Raw genomic sequence first — 13,247 nt, 5'->3', positions numbered from 1 at the left:
TAAGATAATAATATGTAGTTCACATCTTCATATAGCTGCATATAGCTTCATATAATTTGAACAGAATTTACTGTTCAAATGGCAGCCTAGAAAACATGCACATCATAGACATGTTTTGGGTGAAATGGCTTCAGTTTAGGGAATGTTACGTAATTTATGCCAATTAACACAACCTTTTGACTATTGATTCAGGTAATAAGAAAAAAAAGACAAATAGTAAAACCCTTGGGGAAGAAACATCCTTCCTCCCCTTTCCCAGGCTTAGCTTCAGTCAGCAACCTCCCCCTCCCCATCCTGGTCTTAGCTCTCCTTGTTTCTGCAGCAGGTTACACGCAGTCCCTCCCAATCCCTTTAGTGAGGTGTCAGGCCATGCAGGAGGTTGGGGACATGTGCACAGTGGTTTCTTTCTGCAGCTCCTTGCTGATTACTCCTCCTTTGCTCTGGCATGGCTCTTCCATGAGCTGCAGTCCTTCTGGTCCAGTGTGGTTCACCCACAGACACAGTACCTTGGGGCTGTCCCTGCCCAACATAGAGCACCTCCTTACACCCCAAATTTGTGCCTGTTACAATGCATCTTCTACAAAGTAAGAATTATAAGCAGTATATAAGTTATATGCAATCTGGTGGTTTAAACCTTTCATTCTGTTTCCAGTTTTGCTGTGGCTTTCCTACCCTTCACAGTGTAAATAAATAGCTCTCATCAGTTTTCTTGAATCGAATATGATAATACTTAGCCTTTGACAAAAGTATGAAAATACTGAATTCGGTACTCTGATGCCACCAAATAAAACTATAATAAAAGTAGAACTTACTATTGATGGTCTTACATGATTGTAACATGAGCCCAAAATTGGCATCTCGTGTTTAAGAATGACCTTCAGTAGCAAGCTCAATCCTTCTTGTTGGTGTGTATAAAAAATGGGAGGACTAAACTTCCTGCATAGTTTAATTAGGTCTTTTTTTCATTTTATTTGCTATTCCCTTAGGAATTCCAGTGAGAACTGGAAATGTGCAAGCATCACACTATTACATTTTGTAGCACTATAGAATAAACAAAAAGCTTACATTAAGCTAGTGGTCTGTTAAACTGGACCCTAGCCTTCCCTTTCTTTCTCAGAGCAGATTGTCTTTTGAACCATTTTTTAGAGCAGTTCATCACTGTTAAAATGTTCACAATATTTGCAGTCATAAGCACCATCTCTAGTTGTGAAAGGTGTACTTGTTTGTAGTTTTGACAAACTCTGCTAATATATTTTATTGGGACAGATCATCCATTGGTCTTGTTATTTTTAAGGAATGCAAGCTACTGCATTCGATACAATGTAATCCTTTTCAAGTTTTTTAATTTCTTTACCTCAGTACAGCATAAGTAACCCTAAATAGCTTTTTCCTTTAAAGACAGATGAGCACCCTCCCTGATATGCCTAACTCTCCGTTACTCTCATTCCATTAAATAACAACTAATGAGCAGGAATGAAGTGCAGCTGTAGGTACAGCATTCCCTCTTTAAAGGAATCCAGCTTCTTAAAGTGTCCTCTGGCTATATGCAGAAGCAGATCCCAGACCCCATTTCCCCAGAGGTAAGGAACTCTGTTGCAAGAAATACAGTTCCTCTTTCCCATCACTGAGTGCTGGGGGTCTTTTCAGCAATAGCTGGTGAGCACTTTCAGGTGCCCCACTTGGCACAGTAACTACAGAGCCTGTTCACTGCTACAGTCCGAGCTCAGCTGCAGCAGATACTGTCGTGAAACCTGTGGAGCAACATTTCCTCCTAAAAGAGAGGGAGGGGGGAGGGAAAAATTACTTCTGAAAAGCAAAAAAAATAGTTCCAGAGGAGCATTAAATCACAGAGGATTTTTTTCTTCCCTCTGAGCAGGAAGGTGCCTCTCAGAGAGAGAAGCGCAAAGAATCCTGCAACTGTACTTTATGGTCAGTCGTTTTAGATCCAAATGATTCAGAACCTTTAGAGATCAGTGTGTGAACAGCAGCGCAAAGCATTTTGTCCGATAGCAGTTTGTCAGTGATATAAAGGGAGGTGATATTGCCTGCTCCCAGCTTCACAGTTTTGTTCATGATGTGTTGCAGTATCTTGTTTTGATTTTTAAATTTCTTCATTTTAGCTGGCCTACATATTCACTATGCTTTGTGCTTGTGAGACTTAGTTAAAAAAAATAAAAATCCACCCCAAAACATGGTGAGATGTCAATGTTAAATTTAGATCTCTGCGCATAGTGTAATTCATTTGAAGAATAAGGTTCCTAAGGCGCCTTCATTTTATCTTTCTTTGCAGAAGAAATGGGCCTCCCTCCTTTTTTCGTTAATGAACATTACTTATTTATGTAACCTCATGTTGTATCTCCTAAAAAGGAGAGCTAAGACAAAATGTGTATTTGTTCTTTCTTAGTGAGTCTGTGCAAGGTCGTAGAGGGCCTGAGAATTTATGCAGAGGTTATATATTCAATATGTACTTTGAAACTTGTGTTCTAATAAAAAATTTCAGTTGTAAAAGCAAGTGTATTTCAACTCTGCATAGGGACAGAGTTACAAAACTGTGTGTCAGTCAAGAGTTCCTATTGTACTAAAGGGCCGCGGGAACTGATGACCAAGGGAGACTCTGCCAACCATGAAGGAAAGATTCATGTGATTTGAATACATTTGCTTCTCTTGTAGTAACTAGGTAGTGTAGAAGGCACAAGTCTATTGACTAGAGACACCAGTATGTGCTGTTTTGTGTTTACAGATATACTGTCCTCCGACAGAGCACCAAGCACCTTTTGTGCTTTCTTGGAAATTTCTGAAAGTTCATTGCAAAATAGTATTCAGATCCCCAGCAGATTCCTACATATCTTCAGAAGCTAGTGGTTATAGTGAAATTCTCCAGTGAGGACAGGGGTAAAATACAATAGAAACTGTCAATTTCTATTGCATATTCTCTGGATGTCTTTTTTCTTCCCATGCCTTAGAACCAATTAATAAACCGGTTGTTATAAATACTTCGCTTTATGAGGACAAAAAATAATAATTACACCTGGATGAAAAAAGTAGAGAAGAGTATTATTTAAGTGTGCAGTTGTGATAAATACTAAGAATACTGATGCACTGAGGTTCAGCTATGATTGCAAGTGGATGCCATTGGGATTAGAAGTGGTAGTCAGTGGATCTGAATATATAAAAAAGTGGAAAAGCTGGTAATTGCCTCCAGCAGGATGGAGTTAATATCCAGGATAACCAGAAATAATGTCTTTTTACCACCCCATTATTCGCAATGTAAAAGCTTCCTTTGACTTTACAGTAGCATAATGGACTTCCAATATCCCAAGCTTTTTCCAAGCAATTCCAAGCTTTTTCATCTAATATATAGTGCTGCTTAAAAGTAAGCATCTAAATTAGCTTTTCCGTCTCTACAGAAAATTCTCTTTCCTGAATGGAATTTCTAGTATTTATCCAGGCAGACTAGTAAGTAAAGAGATAAGTTAACTTCTACATTAACCTGATCATTAAACTCTCTCCAATTCTTTCTTTCTTTCTTTTTTTCTTCTATGAAGCAGTACTATATGTGAATTGCAGAACACTATGATGAGCTAGGTGACAGTGAAATTTAAAAGTTAAACATATTCAGGAAATTGCACAATTACGTTTGTGTAATGGCCATATCTTTACCTTCCTACATTTTATGATGCAGAGCTGATATGCAGCCCTGATTACACTGATGTGAATCTGGAGCACATTCATTTCAGCCAGTGGAATTTTCCTATAAAATTCAGAGAAAAATCTAGCCCTGCAGTCTCAAGCGGTATGTTCATGTACTATTTTTTTACCAACATTAATATTACATAATATGCTGTTCTGAATGCTTTTGTAGGGTGCTCTGGATCCCCTGAATGTATTTATCAATGAGTTTGTAGCCACAGTTAGCAGAACAACTGAAGACTACGATGAGAGATGGAAGAGTCATTTTCTCCCAGAGATATACTTTTAACCAGGGTATCAGAAGTGCTGCATTGTTTATGAATAGAAAATATTTCTCCCACCAGGCCTTTCAGCCAATACTTTCCATAACCCTTAAAAAAAAAAAAAAAAAAGGAAAAATGATTAATTAAGGTATAATCCACCATCATGTTAAGCCAAGATAAATGCAGTCTAAAGCAGAAAAATATGGTCCTGCCTTCCCTATCACCTCCAGCTGCAGATTCTTTCTCCTTCTTTGTGTCGGAGCCTTTATATTACCGTAGTCAGATCCAGGTAATGATCAGCTGAAAACTAGCACAGCCAAAACTGATATTTTTGTCCAGGACTCTTCCCTGAGCAGTTATACATAATCTAATATACTAACAAGGCATTTGGTGGTTTGGGGGACATGGGGCAAGCAGGAAATGTGACTATATCTTTCCTAGAAGTCTGTACTTCTGTGGATTAAAGTGACTTTGTGGATTAAAGTAGTCTTTCTCTAATCATGGCAAGAGTGAAGGAACCTTTACATGGGAGCTTGGGCTTGCAGCAGTAATCTGTGCAAGTCCAGTCATGGATTGAGGGACTCACATGGGATTCAGGATACCAGATCAGGAAATCTCCATTTTTGAGTTTCTCCAAGAATCCTGTCTGTTTCAGGTAAGCTTATTAGATGTATTCTAGGCAAACAATGCTCAGGTGAATATTTGAGAGAGAAAGAGAGAGAAAAGTTTCTTCTTCTTACTTTGCCAAGACTACAATAAGACATTAATGTCAGTCCCCCAGACTATCAGTACTTTTTCTTGAGGCCAAAGTAGCTTTGACCAATTAACCAAGCTTTGGCCATTCTTGGGGCTGGCTAGGTAGGGCTGATGTTCCTTGATTATGTCAATAGATTTACAGCTGCTTGGGAACACGATTGAAAAGCACATTTTTTTGCATTTTTCTTCAGCGTATATTGGAGAGGGGGGCAGGTTTAGCTCAGCTGGTTAGAGCATGGTGCTGCTAATGCCAAGGTCGCAGGTTCAGTCCCCATAAGGGCTATGCTGAGGGTTGGACTAGATGATCTCCAGAGGTCCCTTCCAACCTAACCATTCTATGATGATATGATTAATCCCCTAAATAGGAGAAAATACTCTGCAAGAAAGGCTCGTTCCCAACCTCTCTGAAGTCCTTTGCTCTTTCCCTTTGGTGTTATGTTAGTGAAAGATGCAACAGAACTGGATGAGGAGAATGTAGTATTTTCAAAACAAGTGCAACACAAGCAGCAAGAATATAGGCTTCACTGTGTGGACTGGCCTTAACCCCTTGCCCATGTGCTGTCTGGGAAAAATTGATGCTAAGGTTAAGAGGAATTTCTCTCTATGAAGTGCATACCAATGGTAGTGCTACTGTTTGCTTTTTCTTTCTGTATAACCTCTGTGCCAAGAGCAGCAAATTATAAGTCAGTTGAACAAGATGCATCACAACCCGCCACAGAAGGATTTCTAGTCAGTTAGTTGCAGACAAAGAAAAAAAATAGGTGAAAGAGAACGCCATAAGAACATTTTTGGAATATGACAATATTTAATCAAATCAGTCATCAAAGATATGTTCTGTGTGTCTACCTGAATTTAGTCTTACTGATGTGTGCATTTCGCAGTGTAATCTTCTGATCTTGCTGCAACTTGATAAACTCCCTTTGTCATCAATGATAAGAGGTTGCATGCAGAAACAGAAGTATTACCTACATTCTACAAAAATCTATACAAATTCAGGAGTAATCAGCTAGGATTATTATAGTTTTTTGAACATCAGGCCATGTTTAGCTTCAAAATAACTACCCTGAAGCCAAGCAGATTATGGGAGGGATTAATTTAGTCTTCTTCACTGAGATAATTGAGAGTCAATCAAATAAAAGGTGTTCTGAAATCTAATCAAGGAATACGCAAGTGATCGATATACTTACTGGATAGCAATTCTGTCATTTTTTCTATGACTGTACAGAGAGAGAGAACTGAAAAAAAAAGAAAAAATAACTTTGGAGAAAATTTGTGTATGTAGATTCAAAGCATGACTCTCAACTAAAAATGCACAAAAAAGAGAGTAAATTTGCAAATCACTTACCTGTTACTAGTGTTGCTTCAGCATTCCTATTCTGGTTATTAGCTGTCTAAATATAGCTAAGTTCTGCAACACTGGTTTTTGGACTGCTTTATCTATATTATTCCACAATAAACAGCCTCTTTTGTGACCAAGATACTAAAAGTTTTGTCCACATGATGAATATTTGTCATTTTTTGAAATCCTCTTGATAAAGTCAGCAATGAAAGTTATGATCATTTGTATTTATGTATGAAATATGAATATTCTTTTATACCTTATACTTGCTCATTGGCTTATTTTGTGGTTCTGATTTGAACAACTAAAAGGCTGTGGATTAGCTTAGTGGGTACCTCACTGAGATTCTGAAGTCTTGTTATGTCTGTGTATATATGGGATTCCCCCTGGGTGAGGCTTTCTTTTCATTGTGTGAGAGCATAGAGGAAAAAGCTATGACCCTTATAGGGTTTGAAGCAGTTATCAGGGACTGAAACACAACTTTATTATGCCATCACATGGTTTGTCTACTGGCAGTAACAGGAGCTAGGAGGGAAGAATGGCAAACTCAGTTATGCTGCACTGGCAGAACTGAAAATGCAACAGGGGTAGAGCAGTTGAGTAAGAATTTGAATCTTCAAAGCAGCCCTAGTTTTTATGAAGGTGATTATTGCATTTATTCTTTTTTCTAGTGTTTATTCATTTTTATACCATGCCGTTATAATCATTTATCTCACTTCACCCACCTTCCCATCAGCTTTTGACAGACTGTGAATCCCATCAAATATGCATTTATCTTTTTTTATGCCTTATGTTTTGTCCACTCTGTATTTGACTCATGCAAGAGTAAAAATGGCATTTTCTTAGAATAATATGGTTCTTTACTGGGAAATGCATTCTTCAGGTACTCCATTCAGATTTCATCCAGAAGTCTGCAGAAATGGATTTGTCCTGTTAGAGAGGGATTTCTTCAGCTACTCGCAAACTCTGTAAGCGGTTTGATTTTTTTTTTCCTTTTTCTCTGCTTTATTTAGTGGGAGCTGAAAAGCAGAAACTGAAATTGTTAGGTGGAGAGCTGTGAGCTGAATGTGTCTGACATGCATATTGGAGCAGCAAAGAGTGGAAGCGAATAGATATTCATCAGAGAAATAATGATTGATTACTCTTAAAATTGTGTTGCATTTTTTTCCCCTGTTCTGGGAAAAGGTGCTTCCATGAAAATATCCAGGAATGCATCCTTCTGTGACATCTCAAACACCATGGAAATAAACCATCCTCTAGTGTTTAAACATGTTGCTTATTAAGTGCCGGTTAGAGTAACTTAGCAAATGAGAAAGTTCTTTAAGGACTTGACAAAGAATAACAAATGGTCTCTCTTCAGGTTCCTTAGAAGTCAATTCTGTGTAAAGTTCTCCTTAGGGGCTGGTTGGTGGCAATATGGGGAATAGCACTTATTTGTTTTGAGTTAATTGTGCAATCCAGCCTTTAGAATAGCAACAAGTTTGAATGCAGTATCATAGAATCATAGAATCAGTAAGGCTGAAAGGGACCTCTGGAGATCATCTAGTCCAAATCTCCTGCTCAAGCAGCATCACCTAGAGCATGTTAAATGGGGCTGCATCCAGGCAGGCCTTGAATATCTCCAGAGAGGGAGACTGCACAACCTCTCTGGGCAACCGGTTCTAGTGCTCTGTCACCATCTCAGGAAAGGAGTTCTTCCTCATATTAAGATGAACTTCCTGTGGTTCAGTTTGTGCCATTGCCTCTTGTCCTGTCACCTGGCGCAACTGAAAAGAGTCTGGACCCATCCCCTTGACACCCTCCCTTCAGATACTTATACACATTGATAAGTCTCTTCTTCTCCAGGCTGAAGATGCCCAGCTCTCACAGCCTTTCCTCATAGGGCAGATGCTCTAGCCCTCTAATCATCTTCGTAGCCCTACGCTGGACTCTCTCCAGTAGCTCCACATCTCTCTTGTCCTGGGGAGCCCAGAACTGGATGCAGCACTTGAGATGTGGCCCCCCCAGTGCTGAGGAGAAGGGCAGGATCACCTCCCTCGACCTTCTAGCAACACTCTTCCTAATGCACCCAAGGAGACCACTGATCTTCCTGGTCAGAAGGGCACATTGCTCGCTCATAGTCAACTGTCATACACCAGCACGCCCAGGTCCTTCTCTGCAGAGCTGCTCTCCAGAAGGTCAGCCCCCAGCTTGTACTGGTGCCTAGGGTTATTTCTCCCTGGGTGCAGGACTCGGCACTTGCCCTTGTTGAACCTCAGGAGGTTCCTGTCTGTCCAGCTCTCCAGCCTGTCCAGGTCTCTCTGAATGGCAGCACAGCCCTCTGGTGTATCAGCCACTCCTCCCAGCTTGGTAGCATCAGCAAACTTGGTGAGGAGGCACTCTGTCCCTTCATCCAGGTCATGGATGAAGATGTTGAACAGGATGGGAGGCAGTACTGAGCCCTGGCGGACGCCACTAGCCGCAGACCTCCCACTAGACTCCATGCCACTGATGACAACCCTCTGAGCTCTGCCTTTCAGCCAGTTCTCAATCCACCTCACTGTCCACTCGTCTAACCCACACTTCCTGAGCTTATGTAGGAGGATGTTACAGAGAATAATACTCTGGAATTTCTTGTGACTGCTTTTCTAGAGGAAGTGCAACTCCAAAAGATACATGAAGTTAAGCCCAGGCTTTGCTATTGAAAACTTTTGTTAACTGTGTTCTGGGGCATTCAGTCAACCTAGAAAGATTTTTAAAGTTTTAAATATTTTAAAAAATGTTTGTATGTATCTCTGTGTGTTTCTCTCTGTCTCATTCCCTAATTTGCCTGCCTAGTCTATATACTTTATTTTCTAATAGCCCTTTGGGGCTAGGTATGTAGTGCCTTGAGCCAAAGAAACAGCAAATCTAGTTGTTTTGCCATGCTAGAACAGTCGAACAACAACTGTTTGTTATTTCTTCTGTTTGGGAAATACCTCCATTTTCTTTTAATAGGTAGTTAGTAGTCAAGAACATACTCTCTTTTTTATCAAATTAAAATGAACAATAACGTTACAGACAAGCACAGAACCATGCAGATTCAAAAGAGAATAAAGACAATGTGGTTTTCAGCCTATTGAAGGTAGTGCCTGTGTAACTGCTGAGCACCACTGTAACAGTGAGATGAATCTCATTTGAGATTACAGAGAGACCTCTGTTCTGATTTCAACGGAGTGGGACTGTGTATTAGATTTATTAGGTTGTGTGATACAACTCGTCTCTACAACCACAAAGGAGAGCAAGAGAAGGGGAACCCAAATGGACACCCTGGCGGCTGCTCCAAGGCTGTCTCAGCAGAGCAACGGCCCCGTGGTCTGGGTGTGAAAGCAGGAAGATGAGTAATGGCAGCAGTTCCCTGCAGCACCTGTTAGACTGAGGGCACTGCCTGGGGCATGGGACACAGGGCAGGATGCTGTGGGGAGCATTAGGGGGTTGCACAAGGCGTCTTATGGAATGTTTAGGGCACCAAAGGCAGGAAAAAGGAAGGAGCTAGGTGGTGTGAGGAGGAACAAATGTGTGAAGCTAAGGGGATAAAAGGGGCCAGTCATCTGTAAATGCTGGGTATTCTTGTCTGATCATGCGCTATGCTTGATCACCGCAGTCTGTCCTGTCTCTTATTAAATTCCTACCTACCTGTTTTCCTGAGAGAAGGACTCTCTGTTCTGTGTGCATGTGTGTGGAGATCTGCAGGCCAGCACCTGGAGCCAGAGCAGGGGGTGGGGGCTGCGTGTGTGTGGTGGCAGCAGTGGGAGTGAGTGTGGGTATGCAGGTCAGAGTGCAGTCGCTAGTGAGCACCAAGCTGGACCGGCCAGTGAATAGATGAACTGACCTGGGAACCAGGGGTGTGTGTGTATATCTGAGGGCAAGAGCCCAAGGGAATTGGCTGCTGGAGGCTCTGGAGGTCCCAGGTGACTGCCAAGGAGAGACTGTGGGGACTGAGGGTCAACTGAGACCCGTGTGTGTGTGTGTGTATGTGTCTAGAACAGGGGCAGCTGGAAGAGGAAGGGTATAGGACCAGTTACTTGATGGACTGCATATTCAAGGTCAGCTGCTGGACAGATCAAGTCTGTGTGTGTGTGTGTGTGTGTGTGTGTGTGTGTGTGTGTGTGTGTGTGTGTGTGACTGTAGCAATGAGTAGATGTAGAGTAGTAGTGTAGTGCTGTAGAGTAGAGATGGGGTCTGAACCACCAGCTGGAGTGGGGCTGCAACCCTGGGGCAGTTGCATGTCCAGATGCCAGTGACTGAGGAGACAGGGAATCTGGGAATGGCAACAAGGTGGTCTGAGGCTCTACACCCAGGTGCTGAAGGGATCCACGTTGTACATATGTATATATATGTGTATGTCCTACTAACGGACCTTCCTCCAGACCAGTCAGAGAGGGGAACAGGATGAGGCTGTTGGTGCTATTTGTGTTTGTGTGAGTGCTGGGTTTGTCTGTTTGTGTTCATCTGTGTGGCAGCCAGGTATATATGTATTATATATGTGTGTTGATATGTGTGCCTGCCAGGAATACCTTCTCAGCCTTGCTACAGGAAGGACCTGGGGACATGGAGCAGCAGCAGCCATGTGCCATCAGGTGACCAAGTTCAGCCTCTTTACCTAGTAACAGTCTCTAGTGCCTGTCAGAACCAGTGTGAGACTTGCTAGCAGACTCTTGAGAAGAGTGAATGATTGATTTTTAAGAATAATTATCTCAGTGGAACAGATTGGCAAGTAAATACACTTTTCTCTCTGAAATACCAAGCAATAGGTGTTGTTTCATAGAGAATGCAATGTACTGCTGCCCGACAGAGAAGTTCAAGGGAACTCTTTAGATATAACTTTTCCTCTCTGAATTTTGTCTGAAACTAACTTTCCTTGCCAACTTCATAATTACAAGTCCCCATGAGAAATCATTTACTGTTTATTTCTCTTCCCTGTTGAAAATTCCTTTAAAAACAACTAAAAGTAGAAAGTCAGTCTCACAAAGCACATGCCAATTCACTGTTCTGTGGATCATGGTCTTAAAAAATGTTTCTAGTTCCTTGTCCTTTGCTGAAATCAGTAAAAGCTTGTGCACGTACCTATAGGAGTGCAGTGTGGCCATGTTTATGTGTTTCTGTATTCTTCATTTACAGATAACAATATGAGTCCACATAGAAAAATTTTATGCATATTCTGACTTTATGACTTCAGTGAACATTTTCAAAACCAAAGTCAAGCAGGTGTTGGAACTAAAAGCTCTTTTAAGTGGAAGCAGAGAAAAAACTGCAGAGCCATTTCCAGCAGTCTTGATACTGGGAGAGGTAGAGCTTAGCAACAGAAGAATAAAGCGGGAGGCAGTGGATGGAAGGTATCATGAGCACAAAATATTCCAGGTATATCATGAATATATCATGAACCCAAAATACTCCAGATATGAAGGGTGAGACAGATTGGGGAGAATTTATGCTGCTATAAAAGATACCTTCTGTCTTGGCAAAAAATAGCTGAGATGGCATTGTAGGCTCAAACTCAATGACACTTTGGCAATGAAACACTCACAGCTTCACTTTATTGATGCTGAAATACTTCAGACACATACTCTGACTACAATTGCTTTAAAGTAGTCTAGTTTACATCTTGTGTGTAGATAATTTAAGTGCTTACTCTTTGCCTGAATGTTTTTGTCTAATCTCCTATAACATTTTTCCTTGAGTTAAGAATTGAAAGAGATTTTGCATAATGAATTTGTTATTTGTGATGTTTTGTTATTTTACTGGGAGGCAGTTTGCCTTCCACTGCTCCTGAGAGAATGGCCAGCTTTACTGAGACACTGATACTGTCTGCATTATCCTCGTACTGTTTTCCTAACAACGTAAGCTATTACTGGCTGACTACAAGTAGCAGTGCAGCAAGAGCTGCAGAAAGAAGTGGTTCTATTTCATCTCATAGATCTGTCAGCTTGGTCATGGGGTGTACACTGCTGATGTGTAGACACCAAGTACTGAAATTTAAGGGACTGCAGAGATTAACATTGCCTTGGGACACATTAGCATCTAGTCATTCTTCGGATGAGAAAATAAAAGAACTAGTCAAAAACTGGGAAGAAAACATAGACTTTGGCAAGGAGTCCTCCCTTCCTCAACATATTTTAGTTCATTTCTCTCTGAGGCGTATTTTCCTGAGGAAGAAGATGAACAAGTGGCAGTCCCTGTTTCTGCAGTGTGCATGCATCCTCCCTCCATAGCCAAAAGTCTAGCACCATCCTGTGGAGACCGCTCAGAGTGCAAACCCATCAGGAGAGGACTGCTCTTGAGAATCTTGCCTAGGAAAATGAACTTTGGAAATGGTGCCAGGCCTTGTCTGTAAGGGTGGTGCTGGGGCCTGCGATCCATCCACTCGCTGCTCCTGTTCCTCCACCCGCCTCCGCCTTGCAAGAGCTTCCTGAGGCTTAAACAAAACGGAGTGCTGATGGATTTTACCAGCTTCTCAGTGTCTCAGTGGTTTAGAACTCATTCTCATGAGGTTGAGTACTAGAGAGTTATTTGTTAGCATTTCCTTGCATAGTTGTTTTGCTGATCTCTCAGAGTAAGAAGAGGGGTGAGCATTTTGTATCTACTTGTGTGCAAAAACCATCCAACAGTACACTGAATTGTGCTGTGTTTGATGTTTCTTGCTCTAAAGAGATAATCCTTATTGCAGCTGCTTAAAAAAAAGGGAAAAAAAAGAAAATAAGATTTAAGGGAAAAGGGGAACGTTTTTCCACTAGCATTCACCCTTGTCACCTATAAGAAAATAAGATTTCAGATTCTTGTGTGGATTACTGTAGAGAATATAGATTACTGTACTAATTAACATTGCCTTTATAATGGCCACAAATGATACCGTTCCATTCTGTTACATTATAACAGCAAAATAACAGCTAATGCTATGGAAGCTTATGAAACAACTAAGAATAAAAATGAATTAAAGCTCCAAAAGGGGGAAAAATGTCTCTACAATTCTATGTATTAGATAAAAAAATGATCAGTTAAATACAGGATAAAATATAGATACAAGACAGTCAGGAAACCCTTTCCATGATCATCTTATAACTTCAGTTGATACCAATGGAGTCTGTGAATGGTCCCAGACCCCATCCTAGAGACAAACTCTGCAGTTCTTATAAAGCCTTGGAGAAGATTTACCATATCTGTTCATGTGTAGATGGAAATAA

At 41.0% G+C, this 13,247-nt stretch overlaps 1 protein-coding gene across 3 annotated transcripts in view; it reads left to right on the top strand.

Annotated features, from left to right (window-relative positions):
- MOB3B (MOB kinase activator 3B) overlaps window positions 1-13,247 on the top strand; it is an 84,552-nt gene that overhangs the window by 70,484 nt on the left and 821 nt on the right. The window lies entirely within an intron of this gene.

The sequence above is a fragment of the Rhea pennata genome, chromosome Z (genome assembly GCF_028389875.1).
Source record: "Rhea pennata isolate bPtePen1 chromosome Z, bPtePen1.pri, whole genome shotgun sequence".
NCBI classification, from domain to species: Eukaryota; Metazoa; Chordata; class Aves; order Rheiformes; family Rheidae; genus Rhea; species Rhea pennata.
This window is presented reverse-complemented; position numbering and strand designations above follow the sequence as displayed.